Raw genomic sequence first — 25,195 nt, 5'->3', positions numbered from 1 at the left:
AAAACTTAGGGCAAGATAAGGCTCAGCTGATTCTCTGTTTAGGGTCCCACAGGACAAAATCAAGGTGTCAACAAGCTTGCTGGACCCTTCCAGAGGTCCTGGGAAGATTCCACTTCCAAGCATACTAAGTTTATTGGCAAAACTCAGGTCCTTGTGATTGTAGGGCTCAAGTCTTCATTACCTTGAGGGCTGCATGTGTCCTTTTCTCAGTTTGAATCTCTCCACTCTTCCTGCCCTGTCTCTCTGACTCCAGCTGGAGAAAGTTCTCTGCTTTTGGGTGCTCGTATCATTCATTTGGGCTTACCTAGACATTTCAGGAAAATCTTCCTATTGTAAGATCCTTAACCTTAATTACATCTGCAAATAACATGGTGACAGGTCCAAATTAAGGCATGAACAACTCTGGGGTCCATGCTGCCTACCACATTATAGTTCTGACCAAAGCCACGCAAATCAAGCAGTTTGTTGGGAGACACAAGGCTTCATGCTGGAGGGGGGTCCTCAGACTGGAGGCTTGTATCAGCTGGAGTGACACCCCCACTCCCTGCTACCTAGAGGAGAATGGGAGAACCATGGTGCACCCTGGTTTCCTTGGTCTTTGGGGCCTGTTGTGGTAGTGAGCCTTCATCATTTTGGGAGGGCTGCTGCAAATCCTCAGAACATTCAACAGACAGATGTGCAAATATGAACACCAAAAACCTATTGCAATATATTCATTTGTATGTTAATGAATTCAGTCATTCAATAAATATTTATGGAGAGCTTATTGCAAGAGGCAATGTGAAAAAGATTTCTGGACTTGTAGCAACTTTGAATTATTTATAAGGCAGCTCCCTTGACTAAAATGAATAACTGAATTGACCATATTTGGGCCTTTCCACGGGTCTACATTCATGTGGCCTGTGTACACTGAAAAGCCCCAAGGGAACTGGGTTTGGTGGCAAAGTGACCATACCTTCTCCACAGGTGGGTGGAGGTTGAGCTAAAGATGGCTGACCTCTACAAGTGAGAGAGGACCTGTGATTGCTGGCACTGTTGTTCTTGTCCCAGCGCCAAGTCTTTCTGTCCATGTACCCAGTATGAAGATGCAAGCAGGAGGACAGTTGTCTAGCAGGACACATACAAGGCTCTTTGGTAAGGCCAACAAGCATATCCTGCTGAGAGCCATGTGTAGGGGACCACTGCTCATATTCTACCAGAGACTTTTGCTTCTATAGTTCAAAGCTATACACCCCCAGAGTATCAGCTCATCTCCTAATAGGCTGACATATGAAAATCTGAAATTATCAAAAAAGAATTTACAGGATAACTATTCACTTTTCAAAAAGATCCAGCGTTCATTATGAAACATCTTCAAATGACAAACCATGTTTAAATGTGGTTCAATTTAATACCAGATTCAGACTTGTAAAGCTGGAAGTGGCTTGAAATCCAAACTTTTTACTTTAAAACAAGAAAAATGGGCCCAAAGAGGCACAGTGACTTGCCCAGGAGTATAGCTAGTTGGTACAGACAGGACTCAAACACAGAACCTCTGAGCATGTGCCCTATCTCCATTACCCTGCTCTGCCTTTTACAGCAATACTTACAAATGGAAGTTTATAAATTATTAAATTGTGCACATGGATATATTATATGCCAAGTTTTATTAAACCAGCACCTCACTTCATACACAAGCACAGGGAAGAATGGAGTGGTGGCTGACTGCCAAGAGAGCTGGTTGCTAGTACCAGGTCTACAATTAACAAACTGTGTGACCCCAGGCAAGTTGTTCAGCCTTTCTGGGCTTCATTTCCCTTGTATGTAAAACTGACTAGAACTTAAAGCTTTTCCCATTTTCAATATCCATGACTAAATGCAAAAAGCCTTGTGGGATTAGCTACATGCCACATGCAAAATAGAAATATGGAAGGTTTGGGACTGAAAACTGCTGACTTCATTTGTTCTATGCAAAGAAGGCAGCTGAAGCAGAGATCTTCACAGCTTACATTAAGGGACACCCAGCTGGTGATGAGATGCCCCTTCCCAGTCCAAAGAGGCACAGCGTGAGAGGTGCAGGAGTCCCTGGGTGGGAACAAAGTAAGTAGGTGGTTCAAATAAAATGTTAGAGAAAACAAGAGTCCACTCACCCCAGAGACCTCATTCCTATGACCACATCCCTATGGTTGTTGTACACTGGGCCCTGTGAGGCCTCTCAAATCACCAGAACCAGCTGTCAGCATAATTTCCAGTACCCTCCCATCCTCATCAAGGGTGCAGATGGATGGCAGCTGTGCTCAGGGCTGTTGCACTTTTTACCTGGCCCAAATTCTGAGACATGAGACAAGCAAAGTAGAGGCACACCTCAGAGTCCAGCCAGCCCAGCTCTGCCTTCCAGCAAACACCACCCTCAATGACTGAGAAAGCTCCCAATGTCTCTCTACTTGACCTTCACTTTAACTCCAGGAGATAGACAGATATTCTTCCCATTTTATAAATGAGAAACAGAGACTCTGTGAGGTGACCTGGCAGTCCTGCTCACAATCGCAGCCCCTCCCTGGGACAATGTCAGAGTCCATGTACAAGGGCCTGTCAGAATGCAGAGTTATGGCAGAGGCCCCACAAATGTCAGAAGGCACAACAAGAGGGATCTAGGAAGATACCTGGTGCCCACCATTTACACACTGTGCATAATGAGAGAGGCCAAAAATACACAGAAGCTGACGATTTAGTGAGAAAACAAATCTAAGATACTCAAAAGTCACAAAGGATGGTAACCAAGTCCTAGCTGGCTTAAGTGTGCTGGCTGAGGTGCAACAGAAGGTCAGAGAAGGGGGAAGGGTAGTAAAGACTCTGCATCCTTACCTGTTATCACTCACAATTGTAACACCATTTGCTTGGCAAAAAAAATATATGTATATATGGCCCCAGCTGGTGTGGCTCAGTGGATTGAGCACCAGCCTGCAAACCAAAAGACCATCAGTTAAATTCCCAGTCAGGACACATGCCAGGGTTGCAGGCCAGGTCCCTGGTGGGGGTGTGCAAGAATCAACCACACATTGCTGTTTCTCTCCTTCTCTTTCTACTTCCCTTCCCCTCTCTCTAAAACTAAAATAAAATAAAAATGTAACAAAAGAATCCCAAGACAGTAGTAATAAATGCTGTTCAATGACAAATGTGTTTTTATTACTCAGAGCAATATTATGGTTTCTACTCTAATATTTACCCTCTATATATAAAAACAGGGCACAGAAAGGGGGAAGATGGGACTTTTTATGATGATTTTTCCCCCCAGGTACTATTGTGGATTTCATTGCCAGTGGCGGGCTTGAAATTCCACCGTGCAGGCTGGTTACTCTGCTATTTCCCAGCAAAGCGCTAGCAAATAAAAAGGAAACCACCCTATTAAAAGCAGAAAACTCTCTCAAAGTTAATAACCAAAATATTTAGAAAGTCAACCCCTTAAAGATTTAAGCATATTCAATGAATGGAAATTCCCATCAAAAGAACAAAGGTGCTCAACCAGTATGAGTCAGAATTTAAAGATTAGCAGGCGAGTGGGAAGGAGACTGTGTTTATGAATGAAACTATCTCCAAGCACATTCCCCTGCCCTCCAGGAAAACAGTGTGGGGCCACTGTGGGTTGTTGGCCTCCTTGCACATTTGTCACATCCTAACTAAATGCAAAAGTGAGGTTTCCCTGTATGGTTATAACTGCAGCTATTTAGTATGAGTCCAGGCCTGCCCATTCACATTTGAGGAAACTGAGGAAGGAGTCCGTATCCCTATGCGGCCTGGGTTAGGATGGAATGCACAGAATTGCGTGAACCAGCAGTAGCCCTGCAGGTTATCTGGCCTGTTCCATCATTTTACAGATAAGGAAGCATGGAGGAAAGTAATAAGCCTGAGATCTCCCTTAGGCTTAGTGGCAGAGCTAATGACTAGGACTCAGAATCTTATGCCTCCCAGTCCACAAAGCACCTGGTATTTTTTGACCATCAACAGAAAAGCCCAGTCAAGCACAGGCTTTGCTCAGTCCTGCTTTTAGCCCCTCTATATCCATTCCATTTCCTTGCTATGTCCTCTGGCTCCCTCTCTCTTCTCTTCTTTCCACCCTCTCTCTCATGCACATGGCCTGGGGATGCCTGCCTCTTTCGCTAGTACTGCTCCCTGTGTAGTACAAAACTATTCTTGTTATATTAACAATGGCTGGACTTTTTTCGGACAGACCCTAGTATACTCATCTTGAGACTACTTGATTGAAATCTGTGGTCATATCTTTTATTGTACACAAACTACTGAGAAGTATGGAAATTAAGAAGAGATACTACCATACTGAGGGAACTTTTTCCGTGGGTAAGCTAGGGTTCCCCCAAGGCTATCCAATGGTGCTTTCCAACTGCAAAGTATTTCCTGGTGCCCACTGGGGCAAAAGGAATCTTGCCTAAGCAGCCTAGCTCTGGAGACAGGTTTGCATGGACTGTTAATATATTTTATGTAAAAAAGTTCTATAGAAAAATAAGTTTAGAGAATACTGAGTCAAACAGAGGATTTGGCTTGCCATATAATAAATGATCAACTTTATTCCTTTACTCTGTCAATGACAAGAACCTGGGGGTAAATGGTGTTAGATCTCCTCTAGCTACAGGATTGGCTGGGAACAGAGCCCCTGATTATCCAAATCAATTTGTTCCCATGCCAAGGAGAGACTGGTTCTGGAATGCAACCTGAGCTATAAAAATGTACTAAAATCTGTGGCATTGTCATCCTTTCTCTTCTGTCTCTTCAACCCAATCACTAATCCCAAAGCTTAACAATTGGGTCTCTCTCTTATCAACTGAACACCTAGCTACACCATGTTTTGTAGCATCTGTAGATAGACCAAAAGATAGATGCTCTGCATATAGAGGAATCATCTCTCCTCCTTTCTTAAATGGACCAAATGAGGCATAGATTTAAAATTGGCTGTAGCAATATTTTTGTTGGAATATCTTTAGATAGTATGGTTCCTAAAGCACTTCATCAGTTCTTTGTGGGAATGAACCTGCATTCATTTTTTAGAATGTTTACTCTTCTAGAATTATTTAGTATTTCTCCAGTGTCCCCCTGCCTTCCTCTCACTTACCCCACTCTTCCACGGTCTGCTATATGGAAATGTCTGCAGTGTGTTTTGTGTTGGCTAAAGGAAGTAAATAAGTGAGAGGATGGTGACCTGAGGGAAACTGGAAGACATTTCTTGTAGCAGCTCTTGCTCAGGTCCCTGACCTCTCAGAATATAAGGCCACCAGTTGAGGCAAAATATCCACCCCAGCTATAAATCTGTGTATGCTTCGGCAAAGCCAAATCTGCAGGCTTGTCCATTCCTCATTTTTAGGTTTTTTCCCATTTTATGGCTGATTTCTCCAAAGCATTGAAGTGATTCTTAAAGTCTTAACATTCAGGGGTGCTCAAGTAAACTCTGGTTGGTCTTAGATATAGGTGGCCTCGCTACTAAGCAAATGGGGTGGGGTAGGAGGCCAGGCTACAAACCACTGTAGAAGTGGATGTATGCCAGAGAGAAGTCCTATGGTAGACTAGATTTCAGAAGCATAAGAGTCAAAACATTGTTACCCTGCCCTCTAATCAGACTCCTCTCCTGCTCAGCTGTTTGTGGATTAGAGCATGGAACACCAGCTAGAGGACACAGACATTGAGAGCAGGGGCTATATTTCTATACCTGTGGGCACTGCCCACACCGTAGAAAACCAAGCAAGTTGTTGAATAAATAAATATGAAATTCCTTTGCACTTCTCTGTTATAAGCTCAATATGAGCAGAGGCTAATGCAGCTTAGTGATTCTTGTATTCCAGTGCTGAAAAGAATACTTATCTTGCCAAAACAGAGTAACAAGAACCAGATTACCTTCTCATCTTAAAAAATTAAAATCCTGGACAACGTATAGAAAAACAAGGTTTCTAGATACTGGACTACCATACAAGACAACAATCCCTGAGAGGAGGAAAACAAACAAAATGAGCCTGTGATCATCTCAGTTTATCACTGAGAGAGAATTCCAGGCTTCATGGCAGAAGAGGAAACTCGAATTGAACCATACACAGTCTCACCAAGTTGAGGAGACAGTTGAAAATTCAGGGAAGCCAAGGTGCCTGGAGTTCACAGAGTATAAGAGCAGCCCACTGACCAAAGTGGACAATGTCCCCACATACAGGCCATCAGGTATAGTATCTCAGGAGTAAGGAAAACAAGTTCTAGACCAGGGGCTACTCTGGTCCCACCAAACAAAGTTTAAAAGCAATACTCACAAAGATCAAATGGCTTCCAAGTAACTTAATCACACACCAGAACAAAGCCTAAAGTGACCTAAATGAATACCAAAAACCCAGTGTCCTACAAAGTAAAACATATGACAGACTAAATGTCTAGCATCTAATCAAAAATTACCAGCCATGCAAATAAACAGGAAAATACAACCCATGAGAAAAAAGAAACATCAATCAATATACACAGACTTAGAAATGACCCAAATGATAGATTTGTAGACAAGAACATTAAAACAATAGTTGTAACTATATTTCATATGTTTAAGAAAGTAAAAGAAGGCCTAAATGTGTTAAGTGGAGTCATAGAAGATACAATAAAGATTCAAATCAAACTCCTAGACATGAAAAATAGAATAACAGAAATAAAAAAACACATTGGGTGAAATTAACAGAACTGCAGAAAAATTGAACCCTAGTAATATAATCTCATCCAAAACATTGAATGAGAAAAAGACTAGAAAATTTCACTGAGTTGTGAAACTTAGAGGCTTAATATGTACGTAACTGGAATCTCCAATGGCAGGGGCAGAAAAACATTGAAGAAATAATAGCAACATTTTTTTTCAGATTTATGAAAACTCTATATCCACACAGTCAAAGACTTTGAAAAACTCCAAGCACAAGAAATATAAAGAAAACCCACACCAAGGCACATCATAATCAAATTGCTTAAAACCAATAGTAAAGAGAAAAAAAGTCTTTCTTTTTTTAATAAGGGAAAGTTTTCTTAGAAGTTACACAAGTAGTAGAAAGGCCATTGAAGCTTAGGAGAAAAAGGGAATGAGATACACACCTGGAGGGACGAAACAGGGAAGAGAGGCATGGGTGTGCTCCTGGAGAGAGAGCACGCTCTGGGGAAAGAAAGGGGTGGGGAAAGGAATAGCATGCTCCTTAGCAATAGATGCCAAGGGAAAAGTCTTAAAAGCAGTCAGAGAAAATTGACACAGTATATACAGAGGAAAAAAGATTCAAATAACAGCAGTTTTCTCTTCAGAAACAAGGCAAGTCAGAATACAGTGGTTCAACAGCTGTAAAGTACCAAATTGAAAAAAAAAAACCTGTCAACCTGGAATTCTACATCTAGGGGAAAAAAACTTTTAAAAATGAAGACAAAAATAGGCCTTTTCAGGCATATATAAAAGTTACATAGACTTATCCCCAGCAGATCCACACCACAAGAAATGTTAAAGGTAATCCTTCAGACAGAAGAAAACTGACACCAGATGGAAATCTAGATATACACAGATGAAAGAAGAACACACAAAACTGAAAGATAATCATGATAACATTTTATAAAAAATTTTCCAGCAGAAGCTGATGTTTTTCTCTCCTTTTCTCATATCCCAAACTAAGAAGGTTGCACACAGAACTTAAGAGATTTTGTGAAAATAGTAATCTACTAATATTATTGAATATCCAAAAAAATGTTCAGTGAGCCATCACTGATAACTCAGTGGAAATATGATTAAATGTGCTGGGAAGGAGGGAGGGACAACAACATAGTACAATATTAGAGCCAATATTCATTTACCATGTGAGCTGACTGTTGCCATGACATTTCCCCTTCACTTGCAAGAACTACCATGCCCTTCAAGAGTTAGCAGAAAGCCTGGCCTCCCTTCTGAAGACTGCTCATTCACCAGCCCCTCATCTCCTGGGTACAGAAGATAAGATGAGCCTTTACAATCTAGTTTTCAAAGATTGTGGTCTCCTTTCCAAGGTCTTATAGCAAGGGTATCAAACTCATCTTCACTGAAGGCCACATCAGCTTTGCCTGCAGTTGCCTTCAAAGGACCGAATGTAATTTTAGGACTGTATAAATGTGACTTAACAGTTAAGTGAGAGCTCAGTGCTGCTGCCAGGTAGACACAAGGTGCCAGGTGGATAAAACCAGGTGGAGGGCCAGATTTGGTGGGCCTTGTGTTTGCCACCTGTCTTATAGGGTATTGGACTAACACCCTAAAGGGAACCCTTTACTGAATAAGTACAAGACCAACAGAATGTTTCTAATGCCCACAGAAATGGTTTTGTTATCAAACAACAGTGGGGTTCAGCTGCCTGCCACTGAACACAGGGATAAGACAAAGGTTGGTGAGGAAGGAAAAAGGTCTTTATTAAAATGCTGCACAATTTAGGGAAACTGAGGACCTGTAGACTCCAGTCCACCCCACACAGACAAAACCCAGCTGTCCACAGAAGCAGAAACAGTGTCCACAACCCCTGTTCCATCCATATCTGTCCTTCTGGAGCATGAGGCTGCTAAGCAGACTGATCTCTGGCTTCAGGATCCCTACCTGGAGTCCACACAATTGGACCAGAATGGCCATCACCATGCCATGGCTTCCCATGCCAGGACACAGAACCACTCAAAACCACTGCAGCCAGTTGTGCAGGGTCTCTGGCAGCAAGGCCCAGTGCCCAGGGCTGTCCTAGCCCCTGAGCCAGCAAGAGCTCCAGCCTACATGTCTGTGGACAGATCCCAGAAGAAAAGGGCAAGTGAGGGGAGGAAGAAGTTGCGTGTTTCTCCCTACCCTCCGTTTAAATCTCCTAGTCCCAAATTTCGTGCTGTGCAAGGGTCCAGCTTCCCCAGCCAATCCCATCCTTTTTCCAGGTTTGACTGGTAGGTCAGCACCTCTCCCTGGTGCCATGTACCGGAAGTGAGTAGGAGCGCTTTTCCCTCCATCAATCACCCTCACCAGCCTGTACAGGCTCCACACAGGGCCTGTACTGCAGAGGGGCTGCTCCTCAGCCCAGAGAAATCTGTTAGGTGCTGCACTGGCACCATGGCTTCATCCCCACCGCCTCCAGCATTTCCTGTGAGTCCTCCCTCAACTGGCCGGCAATCCGGCCGGATCTCCCTGTATCAGTTTCATACCCTGTGCTAGGTTTACAACTGAGGACAGGCTCAGCACACTTCCTGATGGCAGCATTTAAATTAAATCATGCATAGTATATTCATATGCTATGCCCCAAATTTTACTCTAGGCTAAAGAAACCTGATCTGGCTTGAATATAATGAGCCATCATTAATGCCCTGTGTCCTCAATGGTGTCCAGAATAACCATAACCCTCCAAGAAGTGCCTTTCTTGGTCTATGCCACACAGAGTCAAGACAGCCAAGCAATTTCATGACAAATTAGTCCAACAGTTATCTAGGAGTGTCAAAACAACAACAGAAATTCTTCTGGCATTAATTTTTTACTTGTTACTAGTGAACATACTCCGTGGATCTTAGGTTTTACCTTTGCAGTGTAAAGGGTGCCCAGTCAAGACAACAGTGAGCTCCATCAATGAAATACTTGCAATTTTGCACAACTAAAAATAATAATTTCCTGAAGTTTTCCCATTTGAAATCTCTATAGTAAATAAATGGTGGTAAGAGAAGTGTCTGAAGTGTTCTAAAGAATGATCTTCAGTCCCACCAGAGTGAGTCCTATCCCCTAGGGAACATAATCCCACCTCACATTTCCAGGAGCTAGTTAGTTGGGTATGTTGTGGGCTTTGAGTGTGCCTAGAGCAGGAAAAGGACCCTCAACAGGACAGAAAAGAGGCTGGCTGAGCTGACCTTCCTCAGGCCAAATAAACGGGTTCTTTGTAGTGATTATTTTAATTAGATAATTTAATCAGTCTTGACCTGTTTTCTACACACAGACAGGAGCACACCCAGACTGCCACAGGGTGGGTGATCTTGAAAAGGTCTGATATTTCCACTCACTCCAGGATACAAAAATAAGGAAAAGCTAGGAAAAATTTTATTAACTCTTTTTTCCTTCATGCAGTACCATTAAATTTTTTCCAGAGGACTAGAGAAGAACAGAATCCTTGGAACCAGTTTTTTGAAAGGAAGTTATTCATTTTTCCTAATCTTCATAAAATGCAGTTTCTGCAAAAGACTCCGCCTCCTCCATCTCAGTGCCACCCTCTGTGACCTTCCTGGAGAAAGGGGAGGGAGAGAAGGAAAAATAAAGAAAGAAGGGAAGGGAAAGGGCAGAGGGGAAATACAAAGCAAAGTTAAGATGCTTTAGTTTTTAGAAAAGCATAATAAATAGGAAAAAAACACTACATATTTTAACAAGTTTCTTCTTTCTCTTCAGAGGCAACATAATACCCTTGTAGAAAAAGGGATCAAAGAAATATAGTCACAAGTCCAAATTATTTTTCAGGAAGACTTACTGTTTCTACTTACCCAAAACACTTTTTACCTGAAGGTGGTCCCCATATTTGGCTTCCCTTTGTTCCTGTTTAGGGACATCTTCCTGGGCCCGGCACCCTCCCTCCTCGGCCCCTCCCCACTACTGTTCAAAAGGAGACATATGCATTACAGTGTCAACACTTCCCATTAATCTGGAAGGGTTCATTATTTTTTACCCAGGCAACAAGGCCTTGAACTTTCATTTGCTTTCTTGCTACTTTAAACTCTGAAGTGTCTCTTACAAAATAAAGTCACTTCACAGATTTGTGCGCATAATCCCCTCCAAATTCTTTTTCCTTAGAACAGCTCCCACAAGGAGTCTGTGGAACAGTCTGTTCCCTTAAAAAAAAAATGCCAGGTTCAGTAGTTTTTTTTTCTATTTTTTTTATTTTAATCATTGTTCAAGTACAGTTTTCTCCCTTTTACTCCCATTAGATTCAGTAGTTTTTCCATTCTGGATAGTAATCATTTGTGACTTCAATATATCATAATCATGTTCTTCCAGTTTGTGGCTTGATTTCACTTTATTTTTAGTAGTTTTTGATGAACCAAATTTCTAATTTTAATAGGAGCCAAATTTATCATTATTTTTTATGTATTGCTTGTACTTTTTTGTGTCTGGATGAAAAAAATTCTTACCCCCAAAAGGACATAATGATATGTTGTTATAAAATTTTCTAGTGTCTTAATATTTATAAATTTCATGTTTAAATTTTTAATGCAATTGTAATTAGTTTTTGTTACGGTATCAGGTAGGCCATAATTTTTTTTGTTTTCAAATGGATAATCATTTGTCCCAGCTGCTTTTATCGAACAGTCCATCCTTTTCTCACTCATGTGCAATGAAACCTATGTCATTTATCAATTTTTTTACATTATATATATGTCCATAAAGAGAGGAGACTATATACACCCCAAAGAAATAGGTGTGAAAGAGAAAGAAGCAAGTCTGTCTCCCTCTGCTATGTTAAGAGAAGCGGTATGGACTCAGGCCACCCCAGTTGTGAATATAGTAACAATTCAACCTCAAACGCAGTGACAACACCACCCTTTGGGCAGAGTCTGATGCAGGGATCAGAATAAAGAATATAAAACTTAGTGCTGATTCTGATGCAGCCAGTGGTGCCATGGTGGACCTTGCTATCATAATTGTTGGCTCTACACTGATTGACAATTCTCAACTAAGAAAATTTCATGAAATCCTCCTCCTTTTTCATTTTCCTGCCAAAAAGAAACCCATACAGAATTATAACAAACAGGATCTTGTTTCTCTGTTAAGTTCTAGGATTTGATTTGGAGATAAGAATTCAATGCATTATCATCTTCACCATGTTCTAATCTATTCTTAAAAGTCATATTGCGTGACTTTGAGATGCCATCAACCCACTTAGAAACAAGGAGACTGGGACAACGTGGCTTCTGCCCTGGCAAGCAGATTTGGCAAAAAGACCGTGAGGTTCCTAGGTGAAAATATTTTTTAAATATATAATCTTTATTATATTTTTTCCATTACCATTTAGTACCCTTAAATCCCCTTCCCCCAACAATCACCACCCTGTTGATGCTTTCCCAAGAAGTTGAAATATCCAGAGAGAAACCTCTGGGGGCAGGCTGGGGGAGGTGAAGACAGCATGGAGGGGAGGAGCTCCATCACTTCAAAGCCAGCTTTCCAACCCTGTGATGAAGGAAGTTCCATTCTTTCCCACATGGCTCTGCCTGGCTAAATATAAATCCATCTTGGTTTATATTATGCTGCCTCTAATTGAATCACATTTTTCATTTGTTTAATTCAGAAACAATAAGCCATCCCGAGCACTCCCCGGGAAGCCTGCCATGGCTGCAGTGGCCGCGTTCCCAGGCACGTCCGGCTGGGGCCTGCCACCAACATCATTCCAGGAGCACTGGGAAAAGAGGGTGGGGGTTGGGGGTGCACCGCTGTAGAGATAAGATGGACCAATTTTAAGAAACTCATTGACATAATTTGCAACACCAAGGAGACTAAGAGAAAACCTAATAATCACCACTAGATGTCCAAGAAGCTTTAAGAGCGTTACCCTTCATTTCTGACTTTTACCAAAAGCAGACTGTACTTCTATGATGTGACAAAATATCTATCTCAAAGCAAAAGCCAACATTAGCTCACCTCCAGTGGTGGACTACTTGGGGCTCCTTCGTGAAAAGGCAGGAATAAGACAAGTATGTCACCAGCACCCTGTTGTCTAGAATTCTGCTGGAAAATGTAAAAAGAGAATAAAGGGAGGGGAATTTTTAATAGTCATTATTTGTAAATGGTATGATTATATGCCAGAAACCCCAAAAGAGTCAATTAAAACCTAATAAAATTAGAATTTAGTAAAAACCTGGTCATAAATTAGTATCTAAAAAGCCACTAATTCAAGATGGTCTTGGTTTATAGTTTAGCCTAAAGACCTTTATTTCATTCATTTGGCAATTGCTACAGACCTCCTGTGTGCTAGTAGGGGTCTAGGTGCTCAAGATTCAGCAGAGGACAGAGTACAGTCCCTCTTCTCTCATGCAGCTCACTTTATTGGGGGGAGGGATGGAAAACAAAAGAACCAATAGATATGTAATATCCACGTGGTCAGATGTCTGTGGTGGAAAATAAGGCCAAATGAGGCACCAAAAACAGGGGAAGGGCTGCTCTTTTTGAAGGAAAAACAGAAGTCTTCTGTGCAGAAGTGACCTTGGGTGAAATCCTAGAGGAAGAACTTCCAACAAGACACTGGAGAATATCCCACAGAGAGAACATCAGGGGCCCCTTTAATGGGGTCTGAAGAACAGTGTAGGGGTAAGGGAAATGTCAACAGAAGATGAGGCCAGAGTTCACTTGGGGGAAAATCCTACAGGGCCCAGGAGGTCATGACAAGAACTGTGGCTTCTACTCTTTAGAGTGTTTTCAACACAGGAGAAGCATGATCTGACTTTCTTTTAAAACAGAGTAAGGTATAGGCCCTGGCTGGTGTGGCTCAGTTGGTTGGAACATTATCCTGTAACCAAAGGGTTGCGGGTTCATTTCCTCATGGGGCACATACCTAGGTTGCAGGTTCGATCCCTGGTCCAGGCACATATGATCCCCAGTCTGGGTGCATGCAGGAGGCAAACAATCAATGCTTCTCTTTCACATCAATGTTTCTCTCTCTTCCTTCCTCTCTCCTTCACTTTCTATCCCTAAAAGCAATTTTTAAAAAATTTCCTCAGGTGAAGATTTTTAAAAAAGAGAAAGTAGGACATAGTGAGGTACCCATTAGGATGGCTACTACCAAAAAAAAAAACATAAGTGTTGGCAAGGATTTCAAGAAATTGGAATCCTTAGGCACCATTGGTGGGAATGTAAAGTGTGTAGCCACTATGGAAAATAGTATGGGGGTTCCATAAAACATGAAAAATAAAATTACCATGTGATTCAGTGATTTTATTTCTGGGTATATACCTAAAAGAATTGAAAGCAGGGACTGGAAGAGATAATTGTACACCCATGTTCACAGCAGCATTATTCACACTTAGCCAAAGGGTATAAGAAAGCCAAGAGTCCATTGACAGATGAATGAATAAATAAAATGTGGCACACACACATACTGGATTATTAAGTCTTAAAAAATGAGGAAATTCTGACACGTGCCAAAACATGGACAAACCTTTAGAACATTATGCTAAGTGAAATAAGCCATTCATAAAAGGTCAAATGATCCCACTTACATGAGATACCTAGAATGGCCAAATTTATAGATACAGAAAGAAAAATTGTGGTTGCTAGGGACTGCGGAGAACAGGGATATAGTGTTTAAGGCATACAGAGTTTCAGTTTTGCAAAATAAAAAGATTTTTGGAGATGGATGGTAGAGATGATTGCACAATAATGGGAATGTAATTAATACCATGGAATTGAACACTTAAAATAGTTAAGAAGGTAAATTTTATGTTCTATGTATTTTATCACAATTAAGAGAGGGGGTGAAAAAATAAGCAGATTTGGGTTAAACAGTCTTTATTAAACTGTTGTTTTATATATTATCTGGCTCAAGTGGGCTCAGCTGACAACCCTGTTCATTGAAGCTCAAGTGTCTACAGTTGGCACCCCAAGTAAGCAGCCACCTGCAGAAGGCAGTGTGATAAGGTACAATTCCTTACAGAAATGTAGCATGCTGCACAGGCCAATACTGAAAGGTAAATTGTGCACATCAGCTCTTTTCTGAAGCCAGGCACAGCTCACTGTCCTATTCAGAGCAAGCACCAGGCTGCCCAGTGTTTGAACAACAATTTAAATCTTTACGGCAATCTGGGAAAATGGCAAAGGGAGGTCTCATTCATAACTCACAGCAGAATTTTTAATGATTCTCTGCTCTATGTCTTTCTCAGTGTACCTCCCCCACACATGGGGTGGCAGCCTCCCTCAACCATTCCCTCCTATCAGATGCCAAAGAAAACTCTCTCTCACCAGCCTGTTCTGGCTGTGCCTCCCTCCTTCCTCTCCAGCTGATCTGAATCTCACATACACTCAGCCCCCTTCTACCACAAACAGAGCCATGCCATCGAGTCTGGGCCATTTCTATTTCCCTCAACCCAGAAAAGCAGAACAAAGCCAGCAAAGACAGACCTCTCCTTCCCACACAGGGATCAAGGAGCTGTAAATACTCAGACATCCTCCCTTGTGTAAAGAATTACTGTGTGCGTTGTTTCATTTCCCTCAAGGTGATCGGAGTTTGGGAGGTGGCAAGCAAAATGTTTCAGAGATCACACAAGCTGAACTATGAGAATTATAATGATCACCATCCCCTAATATGGTCAAGAAATAGCCTCTAGAGCCACTTCATTTATACCAAGACAACATGAACCTTCAAAGCTACCCCATACGCCTCTGTTACTGAGCACTACACTGGACAGAGCCCCTTTGAGGTCACCTGTCTCCAAGTCTCTCAATTTGACCTTTGATTTAAAAGAGCCCACTTTCTTCCCAAAGCCCCCTTATAGTACAACAAGCTCTTTGCAAACTAGATTGTACCATCAGACTATAGAAATGTCCTGTCCTTCCAGAACCACACATCCTTCAGATAAACTGTGAAATAAAATCAAATATCAGAAAGCTACCTATTAAAATCCCATTAGTACCAATGAAGGGTCCCATGTTTGTACTATTCTGCTTTCCAAAGAGATACATATGAGAGCCTTCTAAATTTGGGGAATTTGTGGACTCAGAAGCCAGGCTGCCCCTGCCCCTTGCCATCAGGATGTCTACTGTCTGGGCTAAATATGGAAGCTCAGGTGAGACCAGATCCCTTCTGGGCACCTCCTGTTAGGTCATTGCTGGTTCACATCATTGCAACATCTTCCAATTCAAGGCAAAGCCCCGAGTTTCTGTGGTTTTGGGTTTTCCATTTGATGTGGTTTTTGAAAATATAACTGATCCTTAAAGAGCATCTCTTATTTCAAACCACAGCTCAAGGCTATTTTCCAGGAAGAAGGGTAAACCCTGTTCTGAACTCCGTCTTCCCACTCTCATCTTACTGGCCAGTTAACTTAGTTTACTACCAAACAGAGCATTGGTGACAGAGTAGAGGAGGCAGAAGCTACTCAGGAAAAAAAAAACTGTCCCTGTCACCCACTTCCTTTCCCAAGGCCCAGTCGGACCCCACCTCATGCAGTGGTCCTGGAGCCACATACTGTGAGCTATCCCCTGCAGGGTGCCTCTCAGGATGCACTTAGGCCTCACTGCATGAGCTACAAATGTTTTTCCCATTCGAACTCTGGGCATCTACATTCTACTAAAGGGAGAGAGTAGCAGTCTCCAATAAAAGGAGAAAATAAAAAGCAATATTGGATTATGGCCAAGTAACAGCTGAAAGTTATCACTTTGAATTGTCACATTTCTCTGTCTTTGGACATTTGTTCTAAAAAAAAAAAACCCACACATTTTCCCTGTAAAGTTTTTCCATACTGTTTCTCACAGCAAATGTGAAGATTAAACAGACAATAATTCTCAATTTAAAGTTTTCTTTTTCACAGTCTCAGGAAGTGACTTTTCCAAATGTTGTATTTATGTGCAGTATAGTTTACAAACACTAACCCTACTTCCAAGCCCGCCCAATCTTCTTACTAGCCTAGTCAAAGCCACATCTAACCTGCCTCAGTGAATCATGACTCTGAATCCTCTTCATCAGGTTGCAGTTATATTAGGGTGAGCCTGAAAAATAGCAGAAGGTGTGGTGCTTGGATGCCACTCAGAAGGGGAGCCTCCAGCCAAAATCTATACTGATGCCATATTCCAAAATGAATGTTGTAGGAGCATATGCCTGCCACGCATTAAGCAAGTACCAGATGTTGCATTGGGTTAGACCCTTGATATTAGCTCATTTTATCCTCACAACACTTCTATGATATAGATTCTTCAGTTTTCATATAATCTCTGTATTTGGTTAGCAGAATGCTGTTTATGACCCATTCTACCTGCATGTCTGGATTGTGTTATTCCTGAGATCTGAGCATCTTTGTTCCGATAGTGAGGTGGGGCTTATGGAGGGGACCCATCAAGACCTAAAGTACAGGGGGAACTGAGGGAAAACTCATCCTAAGAGATGAATGAACTGAGGTAAACACCTATGGCTGATAAGAAACAATCATACAGACATGGCTGGGTGACAATACACTGCCAAGAGACTGACCCACACACTGTTCTCCACTGAAGCCCTGTTGATACACATTTGGGGAAGGCCTGAGGGGGGGGGGGGGGCGGACAACAATTGAAGAACTGTTCTAAGATGTCCATGGGCCACAAACTCTGGAAGCAGTAGGGCCAGTGGGATTGGCTGCAGTGATGGCAGGAGCAGCCCCGGGGGGCCAGAACATGGGTGGTTCGCTGATAGCCACTGGTTCACTGTGAAGGAACATCAGCATGTCCATGGCCCTTAGCATCAGGCACTGTCAGACAATGATGGTGTGTTCCAGATGTTACTGCCTACCCAGGAAGTTCCTCAGAGCAAAATTGAAGAGAAAAGTTTCAGAATTCATGCAAACACTTTGGCAAAAAGGAGCTGTGCCATCTACTTGAGTTGCCCAAACACTTTTCATAATGTTTCCTTGCCTTCACCAGGTTCCATTGAGACAAGGCCGCTGGACACTGGAGTGCTGCAAATCTCACAGACACGGGTCTTCAGAGGGTCTGGCCTCACACACCTCATGGAGGCCTCTCGTTTGAGCATTGGCTCCATTCACTCTAACCAGTCCTTTCACAGACTTTTGGATCAATTCCTCAAGAAATTCACTTTTTCTACTTTACATTTTATTTTCAGTCCCAACCAAATTCAGGCTGAGTTCTCCAAGCTGTCTGCAAACTTGGCTGCTTCCAACACCTGGCATCTGCAGGCATAACATCAATGTTTTAATTTATGTTTAGGCTCAGTCATCTAGGTATCCTTTCTATATAACCAAAATCTCTCACACATCACTTTGGATGATACCTTCCAGAAGTCTTTTCAAAATATAGTTTCATTTTTCACCTGATTAAAAAGATAACACATGCCTTCAAACAAGACAGGAAACAAGATAAAAGAAAGCAAAATTACATTAACAAATTTTTCAATGTTAAACCAGTATTTCTAGTCTCTGCCATGTCCACAGGTCAAAGGGAAGTAAAGCTGGTTTGATTTGGTCTCAGTTCTGTTAGAAATTCTCTGTGTAGCAGACACACATGAGCAGCCCCATGGGACACAGATGGGGCAACGTAGTCAGTTATACCATCTCTGCCACCAGTTGCCAAGCTGCCAGCACCAACTTTGACTTGGAGAATTGAGACCTGTACCTATAAAATATCTCTGCATACATTATCATAGCACTTGTGAAATGGGAGTTCTTAGCATTGCTATCACATCACCACCATCATTCCTATGCCAATAATCATTGACATGCTATTCTGATATCCATACTTCTCTTTAGATTTTCACATTTCAGATTTGAAGGCAATGCTCATCTTCATTGTCAGGCTACCTCCCAAAGAGTGTCTGACATATAAAGGTATAACACCCATTTGTTCTTTGGCTACCTAAAATACTAGGTGCTGCATCTCCTTTCACATCTGTTGTTTTGACTCAGGAACAAAGTCAACAAATGAGGTTACATATTGAAATGGAGTTTGCTGGAGGCTCTTGGGCTCCAGTTGCAGGTACCAAAGCTCATCTGCACAGAAAGGCTTTCTTCCCTAAGGTTTGGACAAAGAACTGTTCTCTTCATTGTTTATTATGAAGAGCTTGTAAAGATTCACATCGATTACTCAGCAGTGCCTGCAACTCTGGCCTGTGTTGATGGCTGAATGATACTAGTGTCATTGTTTTTAAAGCACAGTTCATAACATTGGCTAGAATCACTCAGGGCCAGTTAATCAAAAGGAAGAGGTGATAATGGCATCTTTATCATATATAGTTATGTGATAAGATGCAGACATAATGAGAACTCTTTTCTTCTGGAAAAGATTAGAGACATAAAATCCTGGCTTAGGAAGAAAGGACTCTTTGTCCTGCTTGAAACAAAGTGACTGATGTCTTTATTTAGGCAGAACAGGAGCTAATGCTGTAGGATTGAACCCCCACCTGTGGGTTTGGGGGAGTTATTTTCCCCCATGTCCAGGGTTTGTGAAGCACCACTTAAAAGAATCTGAACTCTTTTTGAGCTGGCCTTCCTCCTGGGGGAAGCAGAGGCCCAAACTCAGAGATAGGACCAGGGGGCAGGGTCTTTCCAAGTACAGAGATGAGGCCAGAGGAATGCACCCAGAGATACTTTCCTAGCACCCAGTTTGGGGGGGTGTGCAACATCAGTAGCTTTCCCAGACCAGCACATATCATCCAGAATTAGCTTTCTGCTGGTCCTCCTCCATGGAAACTGTTCTGGTTTCCCTCCCACAAGGATTTATCAAGTGGATACCATCAACCACATCACAGGAATAGGAAAAAAAATCCAGAGCTTTGGAACTTCTAGCCAGGAAGAGCACATTTGTTCTTCTTCCACTCCTACATAAAGAGTTGTGTTGGGTGATTTCTCTCCTCTAAGCCATTGGCTGTTGTGAGAGTGGGGTAAAGTTGGGGGTTGGAAGACTGGGAACCTGCCAGTAACTCCTAGAGGAAAGTAATTTCCCATCTCTAAGCCTGTTTCTTCACCTGTGAATTTAGACGATTAGATGAAAGGCTGACCCTACATCCCTGAAGGCAAGGACTACATCCACTCAGTTGACACTGGATTGCCAACACTTGCACACTGCCTTGGCCACGGCAGGACCTCAATAAAAATTGCTGAATGAAATAATGAATGCCTGAAGGAATGAAACAACCTCTAAAGGGCTCCTTTGGCTCTCAATTCTGTGATTCTTGCCAGATTTTTTCAAATCATTCAGCCTGCAAAATTTGTACTGAACCCAAACCCCAGCAATTTTGTTCACTGCACAATGAGTCCACAAGATCTGCCTAAATGCTTAGACGTCTGTGGGAAGTCCCAGAGAAAAACAAGCAAGACTAAGTCAAAGGGAAAGAGGGATCACATTTAACAACCTCTAATTTCTAGACCCCATGTGATTGTGGCATGCTCTAGATATGGAGACAGAAAATGCGATGAAACTCGCTTTTACCAATTAATCAGTTGCTTAAGCCCTCTGAGACTCAGTTTACCCATCTGTAAAGCTAGACAATGATATAATAATCACACAGTCACACAGCATTGTTTTGATGATTAAATGAGAAAATATTTGAGATATTTTATAGCAAACAGAATGCAATCACATTTCAATCTTGGCTCTTTTATAGGCCAATGGTTATTTTCAAGGCTGGTCTAAGTGGACAGGACATAAAAAGCAATTACCCATGCCTCTTTGAACTGTGACTGAATAGGACATCCTAGGAGCATGTCAGAGACTCTTCCAGTGCTCCCACTTTAGAATTTCTGAACATCAAACAAATCTTCCCGAATAACATAGTGATGTTTTTTTAGCTTACACAAATGAAGAACATGTGGATTCAATTCCATCACACATGTATACTACAACTTCAGAGGAACATCCTGGGGAGGGAATGTGAGATTTGGAAAAATCCTAGGTTTAAAAAAAATACAAAAATTAAAAATAACGGAAAACTAGTATTTAATGAGTACATGGTATTGGCCAGATGCTTTATATACATCATTTCCCCTACTCCTCACAAAACCCTGTGGAATGAGGAGTGCTGTCCCTCATTTACAGTTCAGAGAGGGTGAGTTATTTATGGGACGTCAAAGAGTGTGCCAAAGCTGAGACTTGAATCCAAGGCTGACAGAGGCTAATGCTCTGTAGTCTTCTCTATCCCACCACACTTTGCAAGAATGCTTAGCAAAGAATGAGGTCACTCCTGCCTTTCTGTATATAAAATGCCACCTTCCATCAGAAAATGTAGACTCTCCTGTATGGTCTTTGTAGACCTTAAAGACCTGGATATGGGTATGTTTCCTTAGTCTCTGCTGGGATAACTCATAAAATGGCTTCACTCAGAGAGTTAATGCCAGTGACCACCACACTAATGCTGAGGCGGAAACATGTGTCCAAATGCATTTGCTTATTTAGTAAATATTTATATGCCTCAGGCATTTGGCCACATCCCAGCCAGGCTCATGAAAATGCCATATTTAGAAGCTTTACATTGAAGCAGAAAATCTTTGATAAACACTGTGAAAATGACCATGACATTAACAAGGACTTTTTGGCCTTACTGGAAGAATCCAGATAATTCTCTCACTCCTTTTCCAGGGGAACATTACCTGGCTGCCTTCCCATGGGAGGGAAAGAAACTGACCCCTCCTCCAACCTTGTCAGAGTTTTTCCAGCAAAACAGGCAGCACATCTGTCAAGACAGTGTCCTAGCTGAGCCTTTGATGGGAGTGCACAAAGGAATGGTCTCCTGCTGTCTGTTGCCAGGCCACAGATTCCTTAGATCCACAACAAGAGCTGGACACACAATCTGCACAGGTGTGTGAGAGGAGAAAGAAAGTGAATGGAAACTCCACGTAATATGTCCATGGGCTTTTTACATAGCAGTGGGCTTTTTACATCACTTTCTACAGACAAAGAGGAAAAGGAGCCTATTGAAGGTCAAGACTTGTAGACACAGCTTCACTTGACCCTGTGTGCCAGGACCGAAGTATACATTGTGCTTGACTGCCCTGAGGCTATTCACTCCTCTCTGTTAGGAAATGTTGTCTTATACACATACAAGCCTCAGAGTTGCTTGATTACAAAAACTCACTATTAACCACAATGAGATACCACTTCACACCAGTCAGAATGGCCATCATAAACAAAGCAACAAACAAGTGTTAGAGAGGTTGTGGAGAAAAGGGGACCCTAGTGCACTGTTGGTGGGACTGCAGACTGGATATGGGTATGTTTATTACATAGTACAACCACTATGGAAAGCAGTATGGAACTTCCTCAGAAAACTAAAAATGGATCTGCCTTTTGACCCTGCAATTCCACTGCTGGGACTATATCCTAAGAACACTAAAACACCAATACAAAAGAACCTTTGCACCCCGATGGGCACCCCGGGGTTCATAGCAGCACAATTTACAATAGCTAGGTGTTGGAAGCAACCTAGATGCCCATCAGTAAATGAATGGATCAAAAAACTATGGTACATTTACACAATGGAATTCTATGCAGCAGAAAGAAAGAAGGAGGTCCTACCCTTTGCAACAGCATGGATGGAGCTGGAAAGCATTATGCTAAGCGAAACAAGCCAGGCAGTGAAAAACAAATACCATATGATCTCACCTTTAACAGGAACCTAAACAACAAAACAAAGAAACAAGCAAAATATAACCAAAGACACTGAAATAGGGGACAGACTGATAGTGACCAGAGAGGAGAGAAGAAGGAATTTCAGGGGAGAATGGAAAGGGTTTACAGGAACAAATTTAAAGGACACATGGACAAAAGCTAGGGGGGAGGGTGGTAATGGGAAGGAAGTGGGGAGGGTTGGGTGAGTGGGCTGGAATGGGAATAAAAGGGAGAAAACTGTACTTGAACAATGATTAAAATAAAATTTTTTTAAAAAAAGAAAAAAACTCACTATTAAATAGATCCGAGAGGAGTTTCCAAACAAATTGGTGATTTTAAAAACCTCCCAGGAGGAAGATTTCTCAGTGTTGACATTTTAATATTTCATTTTGCATTAACATCTGAGGAAATAGTTTCTATTTGCATTTATAGTCTATAAAGTATTTTCATTTTCATTAGCCTCGTATAACCATCATCACAACTTTTGAGGTAGAGGTTGTTATTGTTGCTGTTACTGTTCTCATGTTCAAGATGTGGAAAATGGTGCTAACAGAGGTTAAGATATTTGCTAACATCCCTGACTTTGGTGCTAAGATTGTAACACAGATCTTTTGGCCAAAATCCTATGATTTTTTTTTCTGGATCTCTCTTGGCATTTCTCTCAACCCTTGGCCAACAGCTGGTTGCAGGTAGGACTGCATCTTCTATGGATGTGTTTCAGAGCTAATTATCAATACAGAATGGAAAATGTATGAAAATTTTATTACTGAGCTTGTGGTGAACTTTTTAACAAAATAATGAATAGGTGCAATTAAACAATATTAAAGACAACCATGTCTATTTCTGCTATTACCTTCCCATTATTTGTCCACATCATTGTAATCGTCCTGAATTCACAATTCTCTTATGTTCACACTACATATGTATTTGTGTCATTTTTATTGGCCACAAAATATTTCATTTTATTCATGTACCATAATTTACCAAATCATTTCTCCATCTGGGGCTTTCAAGTTATTTTTTCATTTTTTCTAAACAGAGTTATAAGGTACCTGGTTCACGAAGTCTTTTTCCCATGTGTTCCTGGCTGTGTCTCTTCTGACAAGCTCAGTTAGCCACACAAGAAGAATTCTTGTTTGTACCTGAACTACTTACTGAAAAAATTAAGATTTTCAGAGCTCAGACCAACTGAAGCAGGATGCCTCTGGGAGCAGGAGTGAGGAATCTCAACTTTAACAAGCTTCCTCGTGATTGCACATACCCTACAGTTTGAAAACTACAAGTTATTTATGTGAACCTAGATCCTATAGCCTTAGTGCTTTTCATTTGACTATCTGCATCTAGTTTATGTGTTTAAATTTGGCACACATTTATAAAGTGTCTCTTGTCCTCATGTGCTGAGTGGATAAGGACAGGACTGATTTTTGGTGAAAAGTTGAAGGTAGACTTCATCTCAGCCTGAAAGGGAAGGCACTTTTGGTTCTTTAACAGGAGATTGAGTAGGAGTCCATTGAGGGTAAGGCTTTTGTTTGAGAATGTCCCTGGCACTTTTTCCAACTATCAATTACTATCAATTACAGCATAAACTCTGTTGTAAACACTCAGACCACCCAACAGAAAGACAACATGAAGCACCACTTTTGCGATCAGTTTGCCACTGTGTGTCTGAGTGTGTTATTAAATATAAAGGGTCTGCAAAAAAGAAATGGGATTTTCCCAAGATGTCCTCCAGAAGAACCCTAAAGAATGTTTCTGATTTTTCTTTATCAAAATATTCATTCAAATGAAACTTGGGAAATACTCCTTTGTATAAAAGTCATACATCAAAAGGCTTTTTGGCATTTAGAGAGCAGCATTTGAAAAGGTACAACTGTGGCATTAAATCTGTTAGCTCTTGGGTTTGTAGGTGCAGATATAAGAGTGTACTCACTCAAATAGCTGTGCTCATCACTTTGTAGTATGAACCTGAGAAACCACTGCAATCTGAATTCTCAATGTCAAAGTTACCCTTGTTTGCTGCATGCAAAGTCAAAATTGGAGAGCTAGACTCCTTCAAGGTGATTTCCCTCATGGGCTAGTTGATGTGTGGCAGCAGTGTTAGAATGTTATAAAGAAAAGCCTTCAGGTTTTATAGGCAAGCAGACTTAGATCTGAATCCCAGCATGGCATGATCTTGTGTGGATCAGCTAACCAATCAGCTAATCTGGATCTGCTTCTTTTTATCCTATTTTATCAAAACCTATTAGTCCTATGGTTCATTCACTCATCACCTTATTTCAGTAAAAAGTTATCTTAATAAAATGTTTACAGAAGGTACTAATGGATTGATGGTTTGCCCTTTCTAGTAAAACACATGGGTTCTAGAAGTAGCCTTAATGTCTTAAACCTGTGACTTTCAAAATAATAACCCCAGGTTTGGGGGCATGCTTTAAAGCTACAATTTTCCCTCCTCTGCTCCTCCCCCAACTGCTCAACTTTGACTTGTTTAGCAGAGCTCCACCTGCAGCCTTTATTTTAAAAAAGGAAAAAAGAAAAGCCCCACTGCTATGGTAGCCAGAATTCTAAAAAGTGGGCCTCCATCCCAGGATTCTGTGCCTAATCCCTGGAAACTGTGGGTATGATGAGTTATCACTCACTCCCATGATTAGATTATGTTACATGGTATAGTTGATCTTTAGGGTGATTATCCAGTGGCCCTTAAAAGTATAGCACTTTCTCTGGCTGATGGCAAAAGAAGAAGGTAGAGAGATTTGAAGTTGAAAATTCAACACACAGAGAATTCAACATACAGCTTTGCTGCTTTGACCATGGAAGGAGACATGATTATTAAGCACCAAAGATGTGCAAGGCATTTGCCCACACACCTCCATGAAGAATAACAACCCATTCCCCTTTCATAGATGA

General features: G+C 41.5%; 1 long non-coding RNA gene across 1 annotated transcript; it reads right to left on the bottom strand.

The window, feature by feature from the left end:
* Positions 1–19,928: 19,928 nt before the first annotated feature.
* LOC118496731 lies at positions 19,929–23,953 on the bottom strand. Its single transcript, XR_004899288.1, has 2 exons — positions 22,580–23,953; positions 19,929–21,753 (listed from the first exon to the last, which is right to left on the bottom strand). It is a non-coding gene; the product is annotated as an uncharacterized LOC118496731 (long non-coding RNA).
* Positions 23,954–25,195: the final 1,242 nt, after the last annotated feature.

This window comes from Phyllostomus discolor, chromosome 9 (assembly GCF_004126475.2).
Source record: "Phyllostomus discolor isolate MPI-MPIP mPhyDis1 chromosome 9, mPhyDis1.pri.v3, whole genome shotgun sequence".
NCBI lineage: Eukaryota > Metazoa > Chordata > Mammalia > Chiroptera > Phyllostomidae > Phyllostomus > Phyllostomus discolor.
The sequence above is the reverse complement of the archived record's forward strand: the minus strand, read 5'-3'. Positions and strand labels throughout refer to the sequence as shown.